The sequence below is a fragment of the Metopolophium dirhodum genome, chromosome 2 (genome assembly GCF_019925205.1).
Source record: "Metopolophium dirhodum isolate CAU chromosome 2, ASM1992520v1, whole genome shotgun sequence".
In the NCBI taxonomy this organism is placed as follows: Eukaryota; Metazoa; Arthropoda; class Insecta; order Hemiptera; family Aphididae; genus Metopolophium; species Metopolophium dirhodum.
In genome coordinates, this window is record NC_083561.1 from 5,142,658 (window position 1) to 5,166,851 (window position 24,194).

The window sequence follows — 24,194 nt, forward strand, 5'->3', positions numbered from 1 at the left end:
ATATAATACAGAATTAGGTGCTATTTAAGATTTTGACGCTAAACGTTCAGTTTAAAATATAGGTGGGTAAGTATATTAGTTTTAATATTAGGTCATGTACTCATGTTTATGTTACCTATATAATATCTATAGAGATAAACTGAATAAACTGTAAAAACAATTATGGTTTTTGTTGAGTTGAAATCAATATGCATGTTTCGAAAAAAAAGCAGGTAAGTGGATGTCGCTTTACTGTACAGTAGATTACAAGTGAGTCTCTGTATAATGGAATGTATTAAATTTGAATTCAATGATATCATATCATTATTGTATACGGAAAACGATTCTGAGCTGGGACGGTTCATCTGTCTGGATATTTTATATTGTTATTATATTTTATTATATAACCTAAATGTTGATTTAATATAATAAATTACAACAAAATAACTAAAATTTTTATTTTTATTTTTAATCGTTTCTATAGTGATAAACAAAGTGTTTGAAATTAAAATCTCATTTTTAGCGGTTTTTTGTAAGTTTTCGGTGGTTTTTCCCGTGGCATTAAATAACTTTTGAGAAAATCAAAAAAATATGGATTCATGTTACGCCTGGGTGTGATATCAAATCTCTCTCATTGATATTTTATATTAAAGCTAGCTAAATTACCCTCCTACTCATCATTACTACGTTACATTTTTATTATTTTCCTATTTAACACAAATTCTTGAAGTTTTCAAAATTCAAACTTTTTTTATTTCATTTACCATACTTACTTGATTAAAAATCAAGAAAGTAAAATGAAAAAGTTTTTCCTACAAAACACAGAAAAGAAGTTATTGAATTCAAATTAGTTTTCAAAATTGAAATCGGATTTCTAGAAATTTGTTTTTCTTTCGTATAATGGTCTAAATGCACGCATTCGTCTGACGCAAGTTTAACATTTTTTACCCATCACAAAAAAAACTGATTAAGTGCAAAACGCCGCTAAAGAAGTTTTCACTTCAAAAATCTAATATGAGATGATATGTATAGGTAGTTACGTATGTTTTTTATTTATTAGTAGTTCTTATGTATTTAATATGTGTCAATAATAGTTTCAAATATATTGACAAAATTTGGTAATCTAACATTTTGACACTTGTCTTACACTAAATTACAACAACGTAAATATTATCGTTAACTATTATAACTGTTGTGCTATCATGAAAATTAATATTATCCATGGTTATATTCCTACAAATGTTTACGCTTTTTTGTAAGTACCTAATGCAATATTAAATGAATCACCTTCCACTGACGGCTTATTGAAAAATAACTATAGGTATATAAGGAATACTAATATTAATACCGAAGTAAGTTCTGTTCAACATTTACAAAAACAAGTTAAAAATTTCGAGGTATAATATTTTAGAAGGAAATTTTAATCTCATTTTTAGCGGTATTTTGTAATTTTTCGGGGGTTTTCCCGTGGCATTAAATAACTTTTGAGAAAATCAAGAAAGTACCATCTTGATCCAATTTGCTAAAAGATAAGACACTATGTGTTGAAATCAAAGCACTCCTTCTGGTAGAAATTTTGTATATAGGATATAAAAAAATAAATAAACACCATTCTAAAACCATTAGACCCCTCACTCCACTCCAACGCCAATCATTCATTGTAGCTAGTAAAATTGAAAGTAATTGAACAAAACGAACACTAGACACTAACAATAACAAGTCACTACTAGATAAAACATCTACTATGTTAATAAATATCAACAAGTGCAACATTTGAAAATAAAATAAAACCCGTTGTTTTTTTATTTACGCACCTTCCACTGACGGCTTATTGAAAAATAACTATAAGTATATAAAGAATACTAATATTAATACTGAAGTAAGTTCTATTCAACATTTACAAAAACAAGTTAAAAATGTCGAGATATAATAATTTAGAGGCAAATCTTAATCGAAACGTAATATTTACAGTTGTTATACTTTCGCGATAATAATAAAAAAAAATTACTTACCCGTCAAAAGGTTTCGTAAGGTTCACCTACTGGCTAGACAATTATGTTTTATACTTTTAAACGACAATGCCTATGCGCAGGCAATTCTTGTAACTCGGGTGGTTGATAATTTAATCGACGGCATAAAAATAATTGTAACACACTACTTTTTCAATAATATTCCAGGAGGAGAGTAACGCCAATGCGTTTTCGTTCGAACGAGAGAATTGTACCTATTTACGTTGCGTATGTACACAACTATAATAAGCTCAAACTTTATTAACTTCGGAGTAACGGCATCACTTGTAGATTTAAATGCACATACTATATATACTACAGCTATATTAATATGTCACGAACAACTTTATATGAATTATATATAACAACGTGGGCACCTGGACGAATTGTGCGTGAAAAAAAAAAATGTCAAAACGACCTCTCCGGCCGTATTCTCCAAACGCTCGACACCACGTACACTGCGTCTCGGCGTGTGTTTATGTGTATGTTTTGTACTATTATTATTATTATTATTATTATGTTCGAATAGGAGGCGCCTCAAGACGACAATAATATAGTAAACGTATTATTGTTGTAGCATAATATTATTATCGTTTACACCGTCACGACTCACGACTGGCGAAGAGCTTTCAGTTTGCGAACTATAACAGTCCGTGTTTAATATTATATATATATGTATGAAATGTACGACGGTAACGGCGACGGCAATGGTTTTTTTTTTTATATTCAGCAGCAGGTGCTTTTTCGGATACGGGCTACCAGCTGCGGTAAACTCGATGATAATTTAAAATGTATTTTATGCCGCTAAGACGCTCTCTCTCTCTCTCTCTCTCTCTCTCTCTCTCACACACACTCCATCACTCTCTATCTCCCACTATGCACTCCCAGTCGAGGCCCCTTTGTCGCGTTAATGTAATCCACGAATAATAATATTATGATCACTCGTCGCTCCATGCCTTACACGCACGCCCGCTCCACCTTTCGACCACGTTGCATATTTCCTACTTTCAGAGCTTCACATTCCCTGTGCACCCCGTGCAACTGTGCAAGCGTAAACCACGTAAAGCAGTACCACAAACGCCTGATCTCTATCCCTCCTCATCCGTAAGCCTGATTTTGCCTGTTAATCCACGGATTGAGATTTTGCAACATTCAATGGGAGGGGAGGACATTTTTAATTTTCGACAAAATAAATTACTTTTTGCAAAATTTGACGTTTTTTTTCGTATATCCTTCGTTAGAGAAATGGATCTCGTAGTCAATCAGACAGACAGCCAAACGGAAGTTTCATAATACGCATAGGTACCTACTGGGATTTTTCAAGAGCGTTGACAGAAACGTCTGTGCGTATGAAATCGCTGTGTTGTATATTGTTGAAATATTGTAATAATTCAATAAATTTAAATATTTTGGTCGACGTAGCTCCAAGGGTTTTAGGTTAGTCCGGGTCCGCTTAGATGCATTACTGGTATTTAATCATACGCGTGTTGCATATTTTATGACCGTGCTACCTGACCTAGGAAACGATACATTTTTCAATTTTATTTCTTTAGAAAATAACATAACATTTGTCGATCACGTCTATAAAAATATTATTTTTTTTTATTATTATTTACCTATAGTTGATAGTAACAATGGTGTACTTTACATACGGAGAAATGAGAATGAACGCACATTTTAAGATTTCAAACGTCGATGTGTTTTATTTTTTCAGTTGGAACCTACAACAACTTGTTTCCAAAGTTCAAGTATTAGACCTTTTATTTTACGTATTCCACGTGTTAAGTATCACGCATATAAGTAAGTAATTAATATACCTGATTATGTGCTTTGTGTGATGCAAAAAATTAAACATTGGTCTACTTACATAACAATTCTTTTTAGATAATTTATATTTAAATCAAAAATATGTGTTTTAAACTTTATTGTAGCAACCTAACTACTTAAGCACATTTCCAAAAAGTGTATCCAATTTCTTATTATTCTATACAAAAGCAGCAGATGTTTAATAAAAAAAAACAAAACTATATTTTATAAAAACATTCGATATTAAGCAATACATACTACAAATTGGCAATTTCAGTATTTTATTTGGATAGTAATTTATTATTTGATGGATTTATTCAAAAAACATATAAGCAATGAATGAAATTAAAGTGTCTGATGTTCCAATTCATGGGAATTTTAAAAATATTATGCAATAACGTAAAAATTGAAATCGAATTCAATAAAAAGCGCCATCAAAGAAATGAATAGACAGAACTGGAGAAGATATTATTTTAATAGTGGGGTGTCCTTTGCGAACAGCTAGTGAACACTCAATTTAAAAGGTATTTAAAATAAAAAGGTGTTTATGTATTTATAATTTATAAAACTAATGAAATCGGATAGTTGTTGTTCAAATGAACATAATATTTCTAATTAAAAATCAACTAAATTATTATAAATCGTATTTCTCTATAATGTTTATTTTAGATTTAACTCAAAAATTAGGGTACATAATAATTTTAAGCGAAAAATAATTTGTACAATATTAATTACAAGTATACAGTACTATAAAAGATAAATGTATTCGTTAAATAAAATATTGACACCCATTTTTATCGTATAATTCCATAAATTGTCAAATTATGTGCTAAAAAAATATTGTTATTCTATGTTTACAGTCGGTTTATGGTCTTTTCGTGTTGACTCTGGATTGCACTACAACTATTCCATTAAATGGTCATTGGTCATATTATTGTTATAATAATTTCATATTTCCGTCACATACATTATTCACTATTGTATGGAATATTCGGCATAGTATTTGAGCATTTATTTATCATATATTAAACCATTTATTTTATGTGTTATAAAATATCAACTTATTGATCAAGTCAACATTTTATAATAAGTTAAAATTAAAAATTATAATTTAGCAATTTAAAATCGAAGGGATTGGCAATTTTTAAAATGTATGCGTTTACATTCTCCCGTTAGTTTTACAAATGCATTCTGGTTTTCGATCACAATTTATTCATCGAATAGTTTATAAAATGGTGTTATAAAAGCACAATGAGTTATCTATCACATGGGTGTATCCTATTTTTATTTTCTACGAGACGTATGCATAATTCAACCCACCCCAATCGCATATAACTTGCGAGATCGAAATAATACAAACGGCTGTACGGCGAACAGTATAGACGAATAATTTCATTGAAACATAAACACACAATAATTGAATAACATAATACAAACCTACAACACAAGATGTAAGAGAATTAATATCAAATTAAATATTATGGTATCTTATATATTTTATGATCACATATATTGTGCTAATATGACGATAAAACATGAAACACACCAAACAGAACTATTATAGCGCATGCGTATAATATCTGAATGCCAGTGTAAGAAGTCCGACACATAATATTGTGGTTATACGGAAGTGTTAAATATTCTCTCGAATTTTTCTTTCTTTTCCCTTAGTTATTTTGTGTGATTACTAATTATACTATAGGTGGTAATAATATTGCACTCATAGACAAGTGTATCGTGTAGTCTTGCATATTGTGTATTTATTTAGACGTATATTATACCGGTCAACCGCTAACGCATGTTAGTAGCTCACAAATATAATATAAAAGTAGCTACGTCAAGTTATAATTATTTAAGTAATCGCTTATTGCAAAATAAAATTATCTAATTTATGGCAGCTTGCACATTTCAAACACTCGTGCTTTTAGTGTGATTTAAGTATTTTTTTCGAATTTTTGAACTTTGTAAAAACAAAGTACTATAAAAAAAACTGTATGTAACTACCTATATTATATGACGTGTATAATGTATAATGCGCAAGAGTCAAAACTGATTGCAAAATGTTTTAGGAGCAACCCTAATTTATATTTCACGTTGACCAGAAATGAGAGGAAAGTCATATTGTCCTGCAATTTCATCACGTTTTATATTAAAAACTATGCGAGGGATATTCGGGTACAGCTCAGTTAGAGTATAGTGCCGATTAAAGAAACAGATAGAAAGGGATGGAAGAAACGGGTCGGACGCACGGCAAGGCTGCTGTCAAGCTAATCTATCGCACGAGTTAAAATGATGACGGTTAATGTTTTAGTGGAGATAACCCATTTTACTACTCCTCTTTGTTCAGTGAATATTCACCAAGTTAAACGGGATGTTTTTAAAATTTTTTAATAACATTTTTAACTTACTTGGTTCATAGAATACATTATAATAATGTAAACATAATATGATTTATTCGTATTAACTAGTTATGTTTTGTGACTTATGCTATGAATTATATACAATATACAACCTCAATGTTTAGGAAACTGTAAACTCGACCACTAGTTAATTTAAAGCGTTGACATACAAAGTTCAGAACTTGGTAAGATTATTTATATGACTAAATATGACTAGATGCGTATTAGTTACCTATTTTGCATCAAAGATAAAGTCTAGACGTAATCATTTTCTCACTCCTCAATTGTCTCTAATACCTGCATAAGACTACCAGATGGACTGTGGTTTAAAACTGATAACTTATACCATCTTTTTCTATTAAATTGGTAATTATAATACATTTAAGGATAATATATTTATAGTAGGTACCTATTACATAATATAATAGTACATAACTATATAAGTATAGGTAGTCGTTGATATGTAATATTCAATTGGCGATTTAAATTTATATTATATTATACCATTAAAATTATTAAATGTAGTTATGTTATATCCTTGGTTTTTGGATAACATAATATGTTATCGAGTATCGAGTATAGGTACTAGGTAGTACATAATATTATTATAATATACTATCTGTACTTAAATCAATGTCTACACAAATTAAAATTTAAAGTGAACTAGTCCGAAGAAATTGAGACGAAAATTACGCACAGAGATTATGTAATGTCTGGTAAAAAATGGTCTCAGATCTAAACATGATATAGTGCAAAATATATTATTAATAAAATATATTAAAAATGTAATTTATCATCGGCCTATATCTTAGTGTAGAGTATAAAAATGCACACTGCGAAAATTTTACTACTATAAACGTAACAATTTACAGTATAAAATCAAAACACTTTTCATTCTTTTTAGTATCCACCAAATTATTATACCATAACAATGAACTTAGCTTTTTGTAACCATGTAACTAAACTGACAGTGTACAATTAAAATATAAGTGGTGTCACATTCAGTTTCGATATTATTATTATCAGTTCTGTTCAATTCATAACTTTTATATTATTTTAAATTCCCATAACAATGTGTACAAAAGTATTTAACATATTATATTCTACCCACATAGTTCTTATACATCACTCATTGACAAATGGGATTTTAAGTGACGTTGGATTTAATTAGAATTCGTGTAATAGTAAGTTGTATAATGGCAAATCAGGGCATGGGCTTTGTATTCGATAGGAGAACCTAATGATTATACTGCTGTTCCATTATTACGGTGAACTTGGAAAATGATACATTTAATACTACATACGATCGATATTAATAGTAGGTGTATTATATTATATACATATATATACCTATGTATTAATACACTGTAATATAATGGTTACAAGTTACAACACCATGGTAACTATACCGAATTCAAACAAATGTCATGTAATAGGTATCGTCTGTGTATAATATAATATACGATATCAATATTCAATAATGCGTGAAGGATACTGGGTGCCCTATATTATATTTAATTAAATGCAGTGGCGCTGAAGTCCAACATTTTACCTATGACACTTCCACATAAAATGTCGATACCCACCTACTTCTTATAATTACCTTACCATACACCAAGTATAGTGTTCATGTTGTCTATTAAACAAATTTTCATAAAATAACTATAGAATGACAAAGGTGACCCCCTATCTACTAAAATCACCTATGACAATTATTATCATAGGTAAATATATATTTTGGCGCCACTGTTTAAATGTAACAACAAGAATAATGTAATGCAACGTATTAAAAAGTTATGAGCATCGTGAGAGTTAAATTAATTAATTTTAACGTTGCGTTAAATGTTAATAGGTACGATTTGCTTGGGAGTATGCGATAAATCCAATAATATATTACCCTATATGCTTTCTAGTTATTTCTAATCTGGAATAATAACTAACCAATTCAATAATATTAAAGCTATATGTTTCCACGACTCGTGTGCATATGACGAATATTTGCTATTCGTGGATTTCACGTTATGTTGGCCGTTGGGGGTCAGAGTATCCCTACTTGCATACAAATATTCGTTATTCACCAATTTCCCGCGTGTTGTGTCAGAAAATTTACGATAACTCGAGTATATTTGTCAAAAACATCTTGGGAACCTGACTTGAATCGGATTGCCTATCACGGTGGTTGAGTTGCACTTACTGAAGCGAGTTACATCCAAAAGGTGTTGAACAATCACAATTTTTACGGGCAATGAAGTGCGTTGGATCAGCTAATTTGTTAGTTTATATGAATATATTAATGTACTAGTTAAATTTATATGATATAAAATCACCTCCAACCAGTTGACCAAAGTGCTATAATGGAAAATAATTTTAATAATTTTAAAATCACTCCATATCATTATCTCTGGCTCGCGTAATAAAACTCGTAAATAAAATAGGCATGTCATTCTTTTGCACTCGAGCACACGTCATAACATTTATCCAATACAATTTTCAATGTAAGCTGATAAAATAATTATAGTAGGTACAGTACAGTAACTATACGTCTGCGGTACTACACCGGTGTCGGGCTAAACTGATGTTGTTTGCCACGTGCGTGGTTCGTGGTTACGAATTCTTGAAAATCCCATACCTATGCCTTCGATATTCCATAAGACTTCTGAAGTTCTACGTCCCACCTGTTTCGAACACTTTACCGGGTGTTATCTCTAACGTAACGTCTACACGACGCATTATCATAATCCGGGGTTGCTGATTATTTAAGCGTAAATAAAAGGCTTACCCGCCTAAAAAGTCGCGTAATAGACGTGGCGGGTATGTACAGCGACCGTGTAATACTTGTGTTATAATATAATATATTATGTACTATAATATAATGATATATACAACGTGTAAAATACTGCCGACGTGCGCCGCTAAACACTGTCTGAAACGGTGATGTATCGAACGACGACGACGACGACGACGATCGCGACGTTGGAATTATAAACATTCATTATGTATATTATTTTACACATTAACGAGTGGCGTCGACGACAATGACAGAGCTTTATTGCAGTGATGATTTGATCAGAACACAGCACACGAGCACATACCGAGTTGTGCAAACATTTACAACGATATATTATCTTTCGTTTTAGTAAATTTATTTTGTTACTTTTTAACCAGCCCGGACGCGCATCACTAGCCCTTTAACAGCACGCATCCGTATCCCCGGCATGAGTAACACACTCAAATTCCCCCCTCCCCTATCGACTACGTGGAAAGAGAGCCTGTGATAATATTATATATAGGTACGCATGACGATAAATTACATAGTATGATAATATATTATTTATATTGTATACTTTAACTGTATATACACTTGAGACACAAAACAGGTGTCACAATAATATATTCGGGTGATTATTAATTATTATACAATTTGTAAAATTAAAAACAAAAAAAGTTTCAAACACTTGACAAAAAGTTTACTGTATACCGATATAACTAGGGTTCGAAAACTCATAATTTCACATCATACAAGCGTCGAGCACCACTGTATAGACGAAGAGGGGATCTGGGAATTGTGAAAATTAATAAGATTAATAAAAAAGATTTGATCAACAAATTCATTAAATCCAACCTATTCACGTTAAAAACGAATCACGTTGTATAGTCTCGGTTGTTTATTCTAAGTCCTCATAAAGTTGAGTCTTATACAAATCAATTGTTATAAAAGTTTTTTTCTAATAATTAATAATACTTATTGGAATATAGTCATATAGCTAATACTTTTGATTGTTATTCAGTGACACATGAACATCATGTATTTTGATTTTCAACAACTTAGATTTTACCAAATATTTTTTTTTTAAATTAACAACTAATAATAAGAAATTACAAAATAAATACAATTTATACAAATTTACAAATTATATACATATTTTTTTAATCTAATTAATTATGCTGATACATAATTATTAATCTTATAATTTTTGTTTGGATGTGAGTAGGTAAGAAACACAATTATATGACTTATACTAGCTGAATAACCCGGCGTTGCCCGGGAAAATAATTGTGATTAATTAACTCCATTTGGGTGTAATTCGCTGTGCATATGGAAGCAAAATGATATTATATTTTAATTTTTAGCCATCCCGCGTGGAGTTGCCCGTGAGTCTCGCTTATAGTTGTGCGAAAAGTCTATTATCAGGTAAGCAATCTACCTGTGTTATAGATTGCGGATACAGCGAGGTGGGAGATAAAATGTAGCCTACAGATTTGTATTTGAAAAAAATGTTTATACAGTGTATCTAAAATATTATTGAAGTCATATAGTTGATCATCCCGGATTTTTAGGTGTATTTAATATTTATGTATTAATATATTTTGGATATTTTATTTTATTTTTACGGACAAACCGGCGTAATTGTAGCTTTGTGAAATAATTCGCATATATAACCTGCAACCAAAAGCAACCATTAATAAACAAAAAAAAGTATGAATTTCCACTGTGAATCTTAAGATCCCTATTTGACTACCTCTTTAAAATGCGAATATCAGAAAATCTATATAAATATCTTTTAACCCCTGTAGGGTTGAATTTTGAAAAATCCTTTCATAGAGGCTGTCCTATCACAAAAAAAAAACTACTGTCCAAATTTCATTCTCATAGCTTTTCCGGCTAGGCGATAATGAATCACTCAGGACAAGTCATTATATGTAGATAATAAATATTTTTTATAACAAATATATTTTTTATAAAAAAAAAGACTTAAAACAATTGAATTTTACGAGAGTTCATTTTAGGAGACTCAATTTTCGAACACTTGACTTAGTACCATGTGGAAGTCTGTATGAGATTAAAAACAATGACTAGGTACAAGGTATACATGCCTAATCCACATGTACATATCATGTAAAGCGCATGTAAATCCACATCACAACAATAATATGCTATACGTTCGTACAACAATAATTCATCACTCTTATTAAAGCTTTAAATAACTTATAACGGAGGCGTTTCTGAAAGTAACCGAAACAGACCCATAAACTAGGATTTATGAATAGTTTCGTTGATATTGGGTTGTTGTATTTGTTTTTTTTTTTTTTTTAATGTAAATATCGGAGTGCTGAACGGATCACTGCATTGTAAAATCGCATTAGTGCATTACGACCATTAACATTTGTACACCGCATGTAGGTACAATGTACGGTGGTCGAGCATGCAATATTATGTGTGTTAATTTCAAAACAATCGTACATCGGTACATTGGAAAATTATTGTAATAGGTTTATACCGATTTCTGATTAATGTTTCAATATTAATTTTGTCGCTATAGATGACTGCTGTATACTTTAAGTCTTACTAATCTGAGGGTTTTGGACACATGTGATATAAATTTATTTAATTAAAACATTGATTTTACAATACGTGGAATTCAAAATAATATAGTCACTTCAACTCTCCGATCTAATAACTGATAAATGTAAAAATACAAAAAATTTAAAATAAATAGGTAAGTGCCACATAATAAAACGTTGCTCTAGGTACATATTCTCTCTATGTTTACAAAAAATATTGTTTTTTTGAAGTTCATTATAGAAAAATACGGTTTCACACTCCAATAACGTTATATTTACGTTATATTTAATGACTGAAAAACTAATAAATTATATTAAAATTATTATAGACACATTATTATGTTTTATTTTTGTTCATTTCAAAGTTAAATTTTGTTTTTATTTGGTTGTCATAGTTTATTTTCTTGTAAATAAATATAATATGTATAACCAATAAACCAAATAAATGCTGAAGAAGAGCAAATAAATTAAATACAAATTAATAACCTAAAAGTCCAAAAAGCTATCAAAATAAGTTTTACACAAAATTAAATGCTACAAAATGTTTCATTATACGTTTAAGTAATAAAACCAATAATATCGGTAAAATATTTTATAGTGGGTTTATTTAATTAGAACGAGAGATACTACCGTGTTATTTGTTTATAATAACGAAGGACATTACAATATTTCTGTATGTATGTATGTATGTAAGTAAAATTATTTAGTATTTATTATTGTATTTTTTACTACTTAGATTTAAACTAAATACCATATTACCATGTTAAATATTTAAAAAAAATGATCTAAGTACTAATGGCTATCTAATGGCTATATAATATGTATTTTTCATCCAAAATTTCTCAATATTTTAATCACGAGACAAATATATGTAGCTTAATTAGATCTAAGAAATCAGATCTATTCTGTTATTTTGTTATGATTTGAAAATTTAAATTATTAAATTATATTAGTTGATTAAAATCGTATTATTTGTAAAAATAGACTGCGAATCTGATAGAACACCATTAATAATTACCGGCTAAACAATATAATATTATAAAACCATGATTAAGTGCTTTTATCCCTAGTCCTTAAACCTTGGCTCCTACATAAAGTTTAATAACTCAGAAGATAGAAAATATATTCGCTTGAGCTCCAAAATAAATGCGTAAATATTTTCAAACAACTCATTTCATTAATAATTTATAGAAAAAAATTATTTTGGTTCTTATTTGAAAAATGTATACCTAACTTACCCCAACGTCCGTTACTTAAACCTAACGCTGGATAAACATCTCAACAGAAAATGTAAAAATTAAACGTACCACTTTAAACATCTGAAGGAATCACTATATATTATTTACTTGGTAACCACTCAAAACTCAATCTCAATACCAAACTGCTCATTTATAAGCAACTTATCATGTCTATACGGAGTTACGGCATCCAGATATAGGGTGCAGCTAAGTTGTCAAATTTAAACAGAATACAAAGATTCCAATCGATCACCTTGCACATGATAACTAAGACCCACTTCTACGTGTCACACTTTACACTGACCTGCACATCAAAACTGTCTCAGAAATGTCCTCAATTATGTATATATATAAACGTTATCGTTCACGACTAAAAAATAACCCTAACTCACTAATCTCAGCAATTGTCTCAGACTCAATACCTGGAAACCCCCAATGAAGGCTCAAGAGAAGACTATGTCGTGACATTAACACTTCATTCTTTATTAAAAGTCCAAAAAATATATAACAAATTCAAAAAAGTTCAAATATAAAGTGTAACCGCTAGATTACTAATTTTTCATGTAACTCATGTCGTATTTATCTTGGCACATATTCTTATTGTAAATTAAGTTTTACAGATTGTATATTTTATTAAAAAATTAAAATTCCGAACTTAAAGATAAAATATGGATGGGATAAGCGTCCTCGTTAGATCATTCTGTATATTACATAATATAAAACATATTTGTTCTATATAACTATATATTATCTAAATTACTGCTGAAAATATTTTAAAAATTACATAATATTATAGTTAAATTATAGTTTTTTACCACATGTTTTTACTGTAAAAAATTATTAAATATTTACAGATTGAATCTTTAAAAAATAAAGGTTAAAAAAATAAAATATTAAATATATATTCAAACTAGATATACAAAATTCTTATAATGTTCGAAAAAATGCGTCTTAAATTTATTTCATTTTTAAACTCGTCATCGTATAAAACGATTAGAATGGATTTCTAGCTTGGTCGAATGCTATTGCATAAGGAAAAATATGAAATTCCTAAGACATCCAAACCCTAATAATAAGTCACTCCAGGTAACTACAGAATATCATACTAATGGTTATAAACCTATAACTATATATTATACAGTTATAATGTAATATACTATTATAAATAATGAGAAGATCCACTACCCACCTTCAAGTAATCCCCATCTCGGACTCTACTGCTACAATCAACCTCTTCAAATATGTATACCAATACCAAAATATAAAATATCTACTTAGAAACATGAAATAATAATATATTTTTATCTATTCTACTTATTTTAATTTTAAACTTGTCACTGCACACATTTTTTTGATATCTCAAATGGCCGTTGCTGTCATGGATGTACTTTAAATAAATAAATACAAATATTAATAATGAGAAGATCCAACACAATTATTGTCAAACAGTTTCCTAACCTACTAAGATTTTTTAAATTAATATTTTATTCACAAAAGATAGTTTTTCAGTATTTGAGCTGTTGTAAGTGTTAATATTATGTTAATACTTTTCAATATTTTTGTGTTATTCGAATTTACAATAATTCCGTTCTACAAAATGACACATGAAACACATGCAACAAAGAACGCAATAATACTCACAATTATTTTTAAAATTATTACATTTTAGATGATCATTTCTGACTTTCTGTATGCTTTCATAGTTTCATACCAATCTTATAACATCACAACACAAATCACTTGATTTTGTGTATACATGGGACTTATTATATAAACCCACAGTAATAAGATGAATACCGTGAATTGTATAATGAGTAGATTCCTACACAGAAATCGATTGAGTTTCAGATACGAGAAAACCTGAATGGCAGATAATGAAATGTCTACATAATATTATGGACTCGTATTATACTATAATCATAAATTGCATTCAAATACTGATAAAGTTTTGACTTTTGATTTTGAAAAGGAACGTCAAACAAAAAGTAACTATACGATTCAGTATTGATGTGTTCAGTATTTTATATAGGTAGGCTGCCTAACAATTTTTTGTTGGAACGTAGTTTGGTACCCAAATATTATCTCTCGCACAAGTGACCGATAACTGGCCAGTGACTACAGGTTTCAATAAATATAATATGGTTAAATTATAATTCGTATGAATGTTTACAAAATAATAATAATTTATGATAAAAAAAACCATCTAAAACCATTATGAATTAGTTGTGATTTATTAATTACAATTTTCACCAACTCGTTTCTATTATATACTACCTATTATTATAGATACTAGTTTTTTCATCTATACACCAGTAAGTACCTTTATATTTTTTTTATTTCTATTTTCTTCATCAGCATAGAACACGAATTCTATCATAAACCTCCATGCTAATTGCTAACATCTACCACAGACAAAAAGCTTAGGTAATGTAATATTATAATTACTGATAATTCTGTAAGTTTATCAAACTTCTTGATTAATTCGTGTCGATTTAACGGTAGAGCAATATAAATTGAGATTAAATGTTGTCACAAACTCAGAACATAGTCCATAGGTATACCTATTATGTATTAAGTACGATAACCGTAAAATAACTAATTTAATTAGGAAATTAAACTAGGAATCTTGTGCAGTACAATTTCCATTAAACCGATGGGTCTTATACCATAGTATCAATTTTCAGAACATTTTGATTTATACAGTGTATAATATAATATGGTAACAGCAAACAAGTGACCTAGTCTTATGCTTACGTTCCAAAACCAACGTCTAAGTTTGACGGGTCCGATGGAAAATTCATAAAGTCGCATACACACGTTATAATGATAATAATAATAATAATAATAATATAACGTGGGATATTATGTCGGACTGGAACGCGTAAATCTCGTATCCCGTATATAAATATAACCGACGAGGGTGGGAGATTTCAATAGAAATAAACGCAGTCGGCTATGATATACGCCAAAATATTGTCATATTTAAATGGTTACACAGGCGCGAGGAGTTGAAATGGGATTGACCGTTGAATGCATATTCCTCGCGAGGGTCTTTTGTGTATGTTATTGTTATTAAAATTTCGACTTGGTCCGCGGCGGCGACTAACGATTTGCAGAGACGTGAAAGGACGGCCCTAAGGGCGATGTGATGTGTGCCCGCCGAATGAGCACAATACCAATATTATATTATATTATGATATTATGCATAGGGTACGTATATAATAGTGTTATGTCTGTGTGCACAATGTAGGACTTTGCCATCCGACTCTTAAATTCTACTTACGATTTCCACCGATTCGATTAATAGTAAACCCGGTCGTTATAATACTTGACGTGTTATGCACTTACTGCTGTTCAAGTATATAACACATATAACACTCTATACGACTTGGAAACGGATGATGACGGTACCCGCCCATAGGACAGGTCGTTAAAAATATATTATAAATAAAATATGACGAGAAATGTATACATTTATAATAGTTTAAATAAATATTATTATAATATACATGTTATATCATATTTCTCATCGTTGCGTTAAGTCTTGACTTGAGTAACGACTGTATAGATTGCCGGATCGTTTTCGCCAAACGAATACCGTTGATGTTCGAAGAGTCGTGTTTTATTTTTTATCGAAACCTGATCTTTTTGTAATGCTCTATAATACGGTCTGTTAACCCACACAAACAATTATTATTATTATTATATATTTTTTTTATGACAATACCCGCACTGCTTCATACTCGTATTCATATAGGTAATATTATAACATCGTTCGGGACGAATGAAATAAAACAAAAACGTTTATTTTATATACAGTGTGACTGTGACAGCACCACAGCAGGGTCTTCCTAATTTTGTGTGACCAACAATTATTATTGCCTACCTACCTAATTAATGACTATATGTTGGTTCTTACGCATCCTGAGAATTTTTGCCGCCGCACGAAATTTGGGGCGACCCGTCCGTATGTTTAAAACAAAATAAATTCACTCTTCGGCACCGCTCATAACATAAATAACTGCCTCACGTTTACAGTATAATATAAACTCTACATTCATACGTACTTGGCCAAAACTGACTAATGTGCCACATTCAAACCGTCAGCGATAATGTATGCCGTGTCAATAACACGGACGAGTGCAGCACTCGTCGTGCGCTTTCTTCAACGATTCATCACTTTTTATCGCGAGTCGTCGACGTTTTATTATTTCTATCTGTATATTTTAAATATTGTATAAAGACTTGTCTATATCGTGTACACACACTTTGGAGAAGGTACAGACTACAGATGGATTAGGTACTGTTGAACCGAGTAGGTTGTATTTGTTGTTTACAGTTTACTACGCATTTCGTAATGCGTTTTACACTTTTTACGTAGACGTTTTCTTTTTAAAAAATAACTAAACAAACAATTGTTAAACTCCGCAACTCACAAACATTTCGAATTTACATTGAAAAAAGTAATAAAATTTCTTTTGGGTACTTTTTTTAATAACTACAACTATATTGGATGCACCAACATTATTTATTAAAAAGTAATATTTAAACAAAAATAACGCGTTTTTACGGAGTTTGGAGTAAAGGTTAAAGCATGTGATTTGAAAAATTAAATGATAAATGAATATTTTATACCTATATTTTTATTTTTATTTTATTTCATTTCATTCTTTATTAATAAATTGTACAACCCATATTATACGAATGTCTTCTTTCGACGTCAAAGTGACAAGTGCTGAAGTCCATATTTTCGAACAGTCATTCGATTTCTTTTAATTTATAACATATAGAACAGTTCTATATGCCTTTCACACTATATAATATAGATACTATTGGTATAGGCAATGGCGCCGTGTCCATGCTAACGTCGGGCCGTGGCCCGACCTCTTTTTTGAAAAATGTGGCCAGTCGACCACATTTTATTTACATCATAACTTTATTACGAGCATGAGTATATTTTACATTGTGAATAAATGTAAATTAGGGTATCTCTATATTAAATAATTAAGATATTGAGGCCGCAAAGTTTTGAAATTGCCCGACCACATTTTAAAAACTTCGGCACTACTGTTGGTAGGTACCTACTTACATTATCTCCAAAAGTGATAGTATCCAATAATTTGCCATCTAATAATAAATATCATGTTTTAGAATAAATTAAAAAAAGTTGTATTATGATTTCACTTGTATAGATGAAAAGTTCCTCATCTATGATTTTACTTTTTTATTTAGTTAACTATTATGCCAGACGCCAGTTATCTAATAATTATCTTAGATAACGAATTTTCTTTTCTTGATAAATTTAATTTTAATCATTCTCGGACCTCAGTAAAATATTCATTTCTCATAAAAAATACTTTTTTTTTTATTTTTACATTATTATTAACATTTTACTACCATAGTACCTACTATTTAATCGGTAAAATTGGTACATACTACATACATATATATTTCACAAGTGAATTTTATATAATTGAAACTTTAAATAATCTCAAAATAATCTCAAAAATTGGTATTTAGTTAAAAACGTCTAACTTATATTAAATAATACCAAATGTTTATTTTATCATTTTATACACATGATACAATTTGAAAAATATTTTGAGTAGTTTTGAGCTATTTATATACACTTTACATTTTCAAATTTTTTATATTATTTAGGATCGAAATGCTTGAAAATTTAATACAAAGTTCCTCATAAGTTGTTTTAATATAATTTAAGAAATATTAAAAATCCATAGGCCCGATTTGTTTTTATAAGTATTTAAAGTTCAAATGTTGAAAAAATTCATCGTAATCTCAAAAATGTGCAAATTATTTTGTAGCTAAAAATGTGTAAAATGTACAATTTTTATTGCTAAGGACTGAAAATTCAAAATAAGGGTTCTCATAAAAATTTCATACTGAAACCAAAAAGTTTAAAAAAAGTATACAAACGCAGTTTTAAAAAAAACATCTCAAGTTCAAATGATAAAATTAGATATTTTAGTTATTTTATAGTATTTTATACACACAATGACATTTTAAAATCCAATAATTTGCACAATATTATATTTAACCAACTGTAATACTAACACATAAAGTAAAATCAATTACTTCAATCACAGTAGGTACCTAATAATGTAATATCAAAGAATATGCTTAGTAATATTATAGGCTGACCGTCATCGCTCAGAATTGTTACAATTTGAACATATAATTCAAATTTAACACACCCATTACAGTGAATCCTCTAGCCACTTCTATATAGCAGAGCGTTTTTTTGTATTTATTTTCATTACGTATACTTATTGAAGTATAATAGTTTTTAAATCCAATAAAAAATAGATTTTATCTACCATGTTATCTAGATAAAAGTGAAATTAGAATTGATCTTCTAAGATAAATATAATATAGTTACTACCTATTACCTATATATAATTATCTGTATTTGATCTAGATACAATTGCCGTTATCTATTCTCAATACTGCCAATGGGGAACATAATATCCTCTTATCTAACTCACACATTTTACAGTCTTACCAAATATAAAATATAAAATTTCATTACTACTTATTGGCTATTGCACTACATTATTGTATAGATTTTTAATAACAAATATACAATATAATATTATTTTGTAAGCTTTAGTTAATCATAATCATCTACTCAAAAATTCGTCAGTATAATATTAAAAATAAAAAAGATTATTAATGATATCAAGGATATTACCATTTAAAATAATATTATAAAACTCATTACGTTAATCGAACACTCTTGAATAGTTGTATAGGCCAATTTTAACTTTATTAATTTATATTGTCTGATATTACAAAATTCTAAATTTACATCGAATAATTTTAGAATAAAAATAATAATTTAATCCTATATTTACAATGTTATGATATTTTTCCTCAGCATATTTACATTTAATCTGAGGCTGACGATCACGATTAGTTTGTCACCAAACTGACGTGTTGTATATTATACGGCAAGGACCCCCATGACGGTAGGTACATCTAACATTGTAGATAAGGAGAGAAAAAACCGAAATTTAACGACGGTGCGTTTCACTGTCAGAAAACGTTGTAGGAGTGAAATCCTTTACAAAAGCAATCACACACGATACAACGTTCAAAAAAAAAAAATGTGTTCAATACTCACAACAAACGTATAAGTTCGTCCTATTTTGGGCATAACAATTGGAGCTAACAAGAGTTTATAATGCAGCTGACGACAAAATGTCAAAAGAATTTATTTAAATACAAATAATAATTAATACGGAAGATAATGTGTAAATAAAGAATAATCATTTTGGTTTATTTGTAAATTATATTATATATAATATGAATAATATACGCGTAGGTACCTACATCATGAATATTATTACGTGTACTTTTTTATTTTTGTAAATCATGGATATATACTGTGGAGTTATGAAACTAAGTAGTTTTAAACAAGGTTGATCCGCACAGAAATAATGATGATGCCAGAGTACCCAATACCAAATACAGTTGGGAAATACAAATATCTGTAGATTACAATAAAATGTTGAAATCATAGAACAATAATAAAAAACATCCTTGTGTTATTTTTTTTGCAAAAATAAATCACGCGTATTGTAATTTACAACACAAATATCTCTTCTTTTTGCAGTGAGTTACGTTAAAAGTGTTATTATTTTTTTTTTTTTAATTTACTGTCTCAGACTTTTGTTTATCAACTATTTAATATGTCAGTCGTGTTTATTGGTTCAGCTCACTAACAAAGATAAATCCACGATTCACGAGTTAAGCTGCTTACGCGTTATTGGAAATACATTTTGTACACGCTTACGCATCGGTAATATTGTTATTTTGTTAGGTACTTGAAACGATTTTGTAAGCCTATACATGAGAGTGAATTTCGAATTAAATTCTATCAAAGGCTTTCGTAGGTCAAATTAATTATTCTAGGTGTTACAGTGTAAAATATTGCACTACAATGATCGGAAGACGGGAGACGCATTAAGTGATAATTATTATAATATTGTGATCAATTAAAACTGAATGTTCATCAATATTTTTAGTGCTAATCATAGAGAAAAATCAATAGTTTCAAAAAGCCATAATTGAATCACGCGAGGTATAATGTGGCTTAGAGTAGAGCTCAAGAAAAAGTTATTAATTATTATTAATACAATAAACTTGCTATTTTATAATATAATAATACTGTTAAAAATTAGGTTTCCGTCAAAAACCTTGTGCGTTTCTTTATCTCAAACAAAATCAGACTGTTATCGAACTGGATTGACGTCAACTTCCAGTATGTAATTCCAGCTGTAATATTGGTAACTTATGAAAATAAAACACACAAACACGCATTTTTCGAACAATTCCAACTTCGAAAGATGCATCGTGAAGTGAAAAAGGTCAACCGAAATGTATTCTCCGACCCAGTAAATCGTTTTTGAAAATATATAGATATGTTGCACACTCCAAGCAGATACCTATATAAAATAATATTATTATTTATTATATACTATAATGTATACGTGAACGTCATCATCGCAGTTACATTTTTTTATGCGCATTTTATACGATATAGGTACCTATACGTGCACGTTCTAGATAGTGGAAAAATTGCGCGTTACGACGGGAGCGCAGTAAAGTAGAACATGGATGCGACAAACTGGTCGTATTCTGTATAATATTATATTATATTTTATTATATATTATTAAACAGTGCAGTGTGTTAGACGACGTGGTGTTGTACCGACTTCCGTCGACGATCGCGACCAAATTTGATCCGAGTAACCATTGATTCCGCCCAGTAATAATAATATGTATGATAACCGTCCGTTTTCATGTTATATTTTGGTGTTATAATATAAATGTTCCCATCCAAAACATAGCGGGTAAACGGTAACTTTTAATAATGTATAATAAGTTTCTACCGAATTCCCCCCCTCCCCCCCCCCAATTATACGTAATTTCCTATACGACCAAAAGACAAAAGTACACAAAGTTTGGACAGTTAATTTTGTTATATTCAGTGCAGATGGTTAAAAATTGGATTGAATATGTTTTTCGTAAAACATCAAAACTAAAAATGTTGACCCCACCGATAAGTCTTGAGTCTGAATAAAGTGGGAAAGAAATTATTTCTGTTATCGAAATTTTGTCAATTTCATATATGAATACAATTTTGGACTTGGGAAATAACTTAATTTAAGCTGTTTTATTCTAACAGGAACTTTATATACCGTATGTCCGCGGAAAGCGGGTATACACTTTATTACTGATTATCCTGTAAATATTTTTCAATTCTGTTTGCGGGACATTAAGCTTGACTAATAGATCATACATTTCTATGATTTACAACTTTTCTAACTCGTGTATCTTGCGCATGCGCAACACAACTTCATTTTTTTTAAATGACAACCCCTATTTCGTATATTGTTTTTGGATTGCTCGTTTTTTTTAGTAGTTTTGATCTACCAACTTTAAAATATATTTTTCTTACACCGTTAGATTTTTTTTGTGGGGGCACTTGAAAAATGTTGTGTATGCTGATCCTCCAATCAACCTTTAAGATTTGAAGAATAAAATTACACATACATGTAACCTCTTAAATGAAAACCAAATACTGGCAGCAACTACTCGTAAATGTTTATACGTCGATTTGAGGCATGCATTCTACATTTTGGATCGTCTTTCGAACAATTTTATTTATCGAATGATTTGTTTGTAATTTCTGTAAATTAAATTGTAAATAAAAATGTATAGAATACCTAGTTAAGGAAAAAATAATTTGGAAATTTAGAATTTTGTTTTTTAATACATGTTTTCATAATAAATTATGTAATTTCATTATGTGTTATAATAAAATAAAATAGTAATTTATTTATTACTTTAATAATAACAAGTTTAATTATAACATGATGTTTAGAAGGAAAATATACGTGGAATTGAAATAAAATCAAATTTAGTAAATTAGTCAATTTTTTTTTTTTAATTATATCTAGCTCTAGTTTTGTCAATTTTGCGTTTAAAATACAAGTTGGTGGATCAAAACTACTTAAAAAAAATTGAACAATCCAAAAACGATATTCGAAATAGGAGTTGCCGTTTAAAAAAAAATGAAGTTGTGTTTCGCATGCGCAAGGTACACGAGTTAAAAAAGTCATAGAAATGTATGATCCTCTAGTCTAGTTTAATGTCCCGCAAACAGAATTGAAAAATATTTACGGGGTAATAAGTGATGAAGTGTACCTACCCGGTTTCCGCGGTATATTGGTGTATTTTATTCGTTTTTTCTATAGGAACTTGAGTTTGGGTTATTTTTACCTGACGTGTTTCGTGTGGGGAACGTACTATATTACGTACTATATTTAACGACATGGGTTTGTCCAAAAATATAAAAAATAAAGTATTACGGAGCGGAAATGTGACGGGACCCGACGGACGTCGTGTGCACGCGGTCGTGGCGACCACAGACCCGCTGTGCAGGCTCGATCCGGAATTGATACGACTGATAGACGTGTGTCGCGATAACCGATGATTTCCACGCGACGGCAGATGTTTCCGATAGAGGGTTTCGCCGACCCGCAAGTAACCGTTGGATGCATTTATTTTACGATCGATAAACGTATAGGTTAGGTTACCTACATACATTATAATATTGTTATGTTAATGCGCCGTGTACATCTACGTATACCTATATCATACTATAGTGACATATTTTGGGAGGTACTATGTATGAATCGAGATATTACGAAAGTCATTTTGTATTCAGCAAAATGAATTGACAAAAAATTGCTCTACAAAGTATGCGTTATTTTATTTCTTGGGATTTTTTGTGGTGCCTAAACAAAATCTAAACCAATAATTTAAATGCGCATAATTATTGGTTGTTGACTGCAAATAGTGCTTTAAAGGATTTCGAAATAATCGAAGGAAAATATTTTTTTGGTTGGGGTTCAGTAAAAAAAATTGTTTTTCAAATCCAAGAATGAACTTTATTTTTCAAGTTTCAATTAAGAGGGCAGTAAAGACAGAATATAAAAACTAATTCGTGATTATTGGTTTCTTCTACTATTTAAAAAAGTGTATATTAATTATTAGATGATAATATAATATGAATGAATAGTTTGTAATAAGCAAAAATTCGAATAGGTACGCACTTGACACGGATATAATATTATAATATGATATTAATACAGCACAGGAAACGTTATGTTATGGATACCGTATATAGTGCCAGTTATCGCGTTAACCCCTCGTGACTTATGGTTTAATTGTGCATTATGTCGAGAAAAATTAATAATAAATAATAATAATGCGTAGTATATGGAACTGCAGCGGTCACGGCGCAACGGTATAGACAACCTCGAAAACGAGAGGTACAATCCCGCTAGACGGACAAAAAAGTAGTTCGAGATCGACTTCGGAAAAATGCC

The 24,194-nt window shown here is 29.8% G+C and overlaps 1 protein-coding gene across 2 annotated transcripts in view; it reads right to left on the bottom strand.

Annotated features, from left to right (window-relative positions):
* Positions 1–24,194, bottom strand: part of LOC132938535 (short neuropeptide F) — a 71,138-nt gene that overhangs the window by 43,602 nt on the left and 3,342 nt on the right. The window contains exon 1 of one of the 2 annotated variants that reach the window (XM_061005427.1): positions 1,992–2,415. The exons of the other annotated variant lie outside the window; for it this stretch is intronic. The gene's annotated coding sequence lies outside the window, so the exon portion shown is untranslated. Of the gene's footprint in view, positions 1–1,991; positions 2,416–24,194 lie in introns of those variants that run through there. 2 annotated transcript variants of the gene reach the window in all.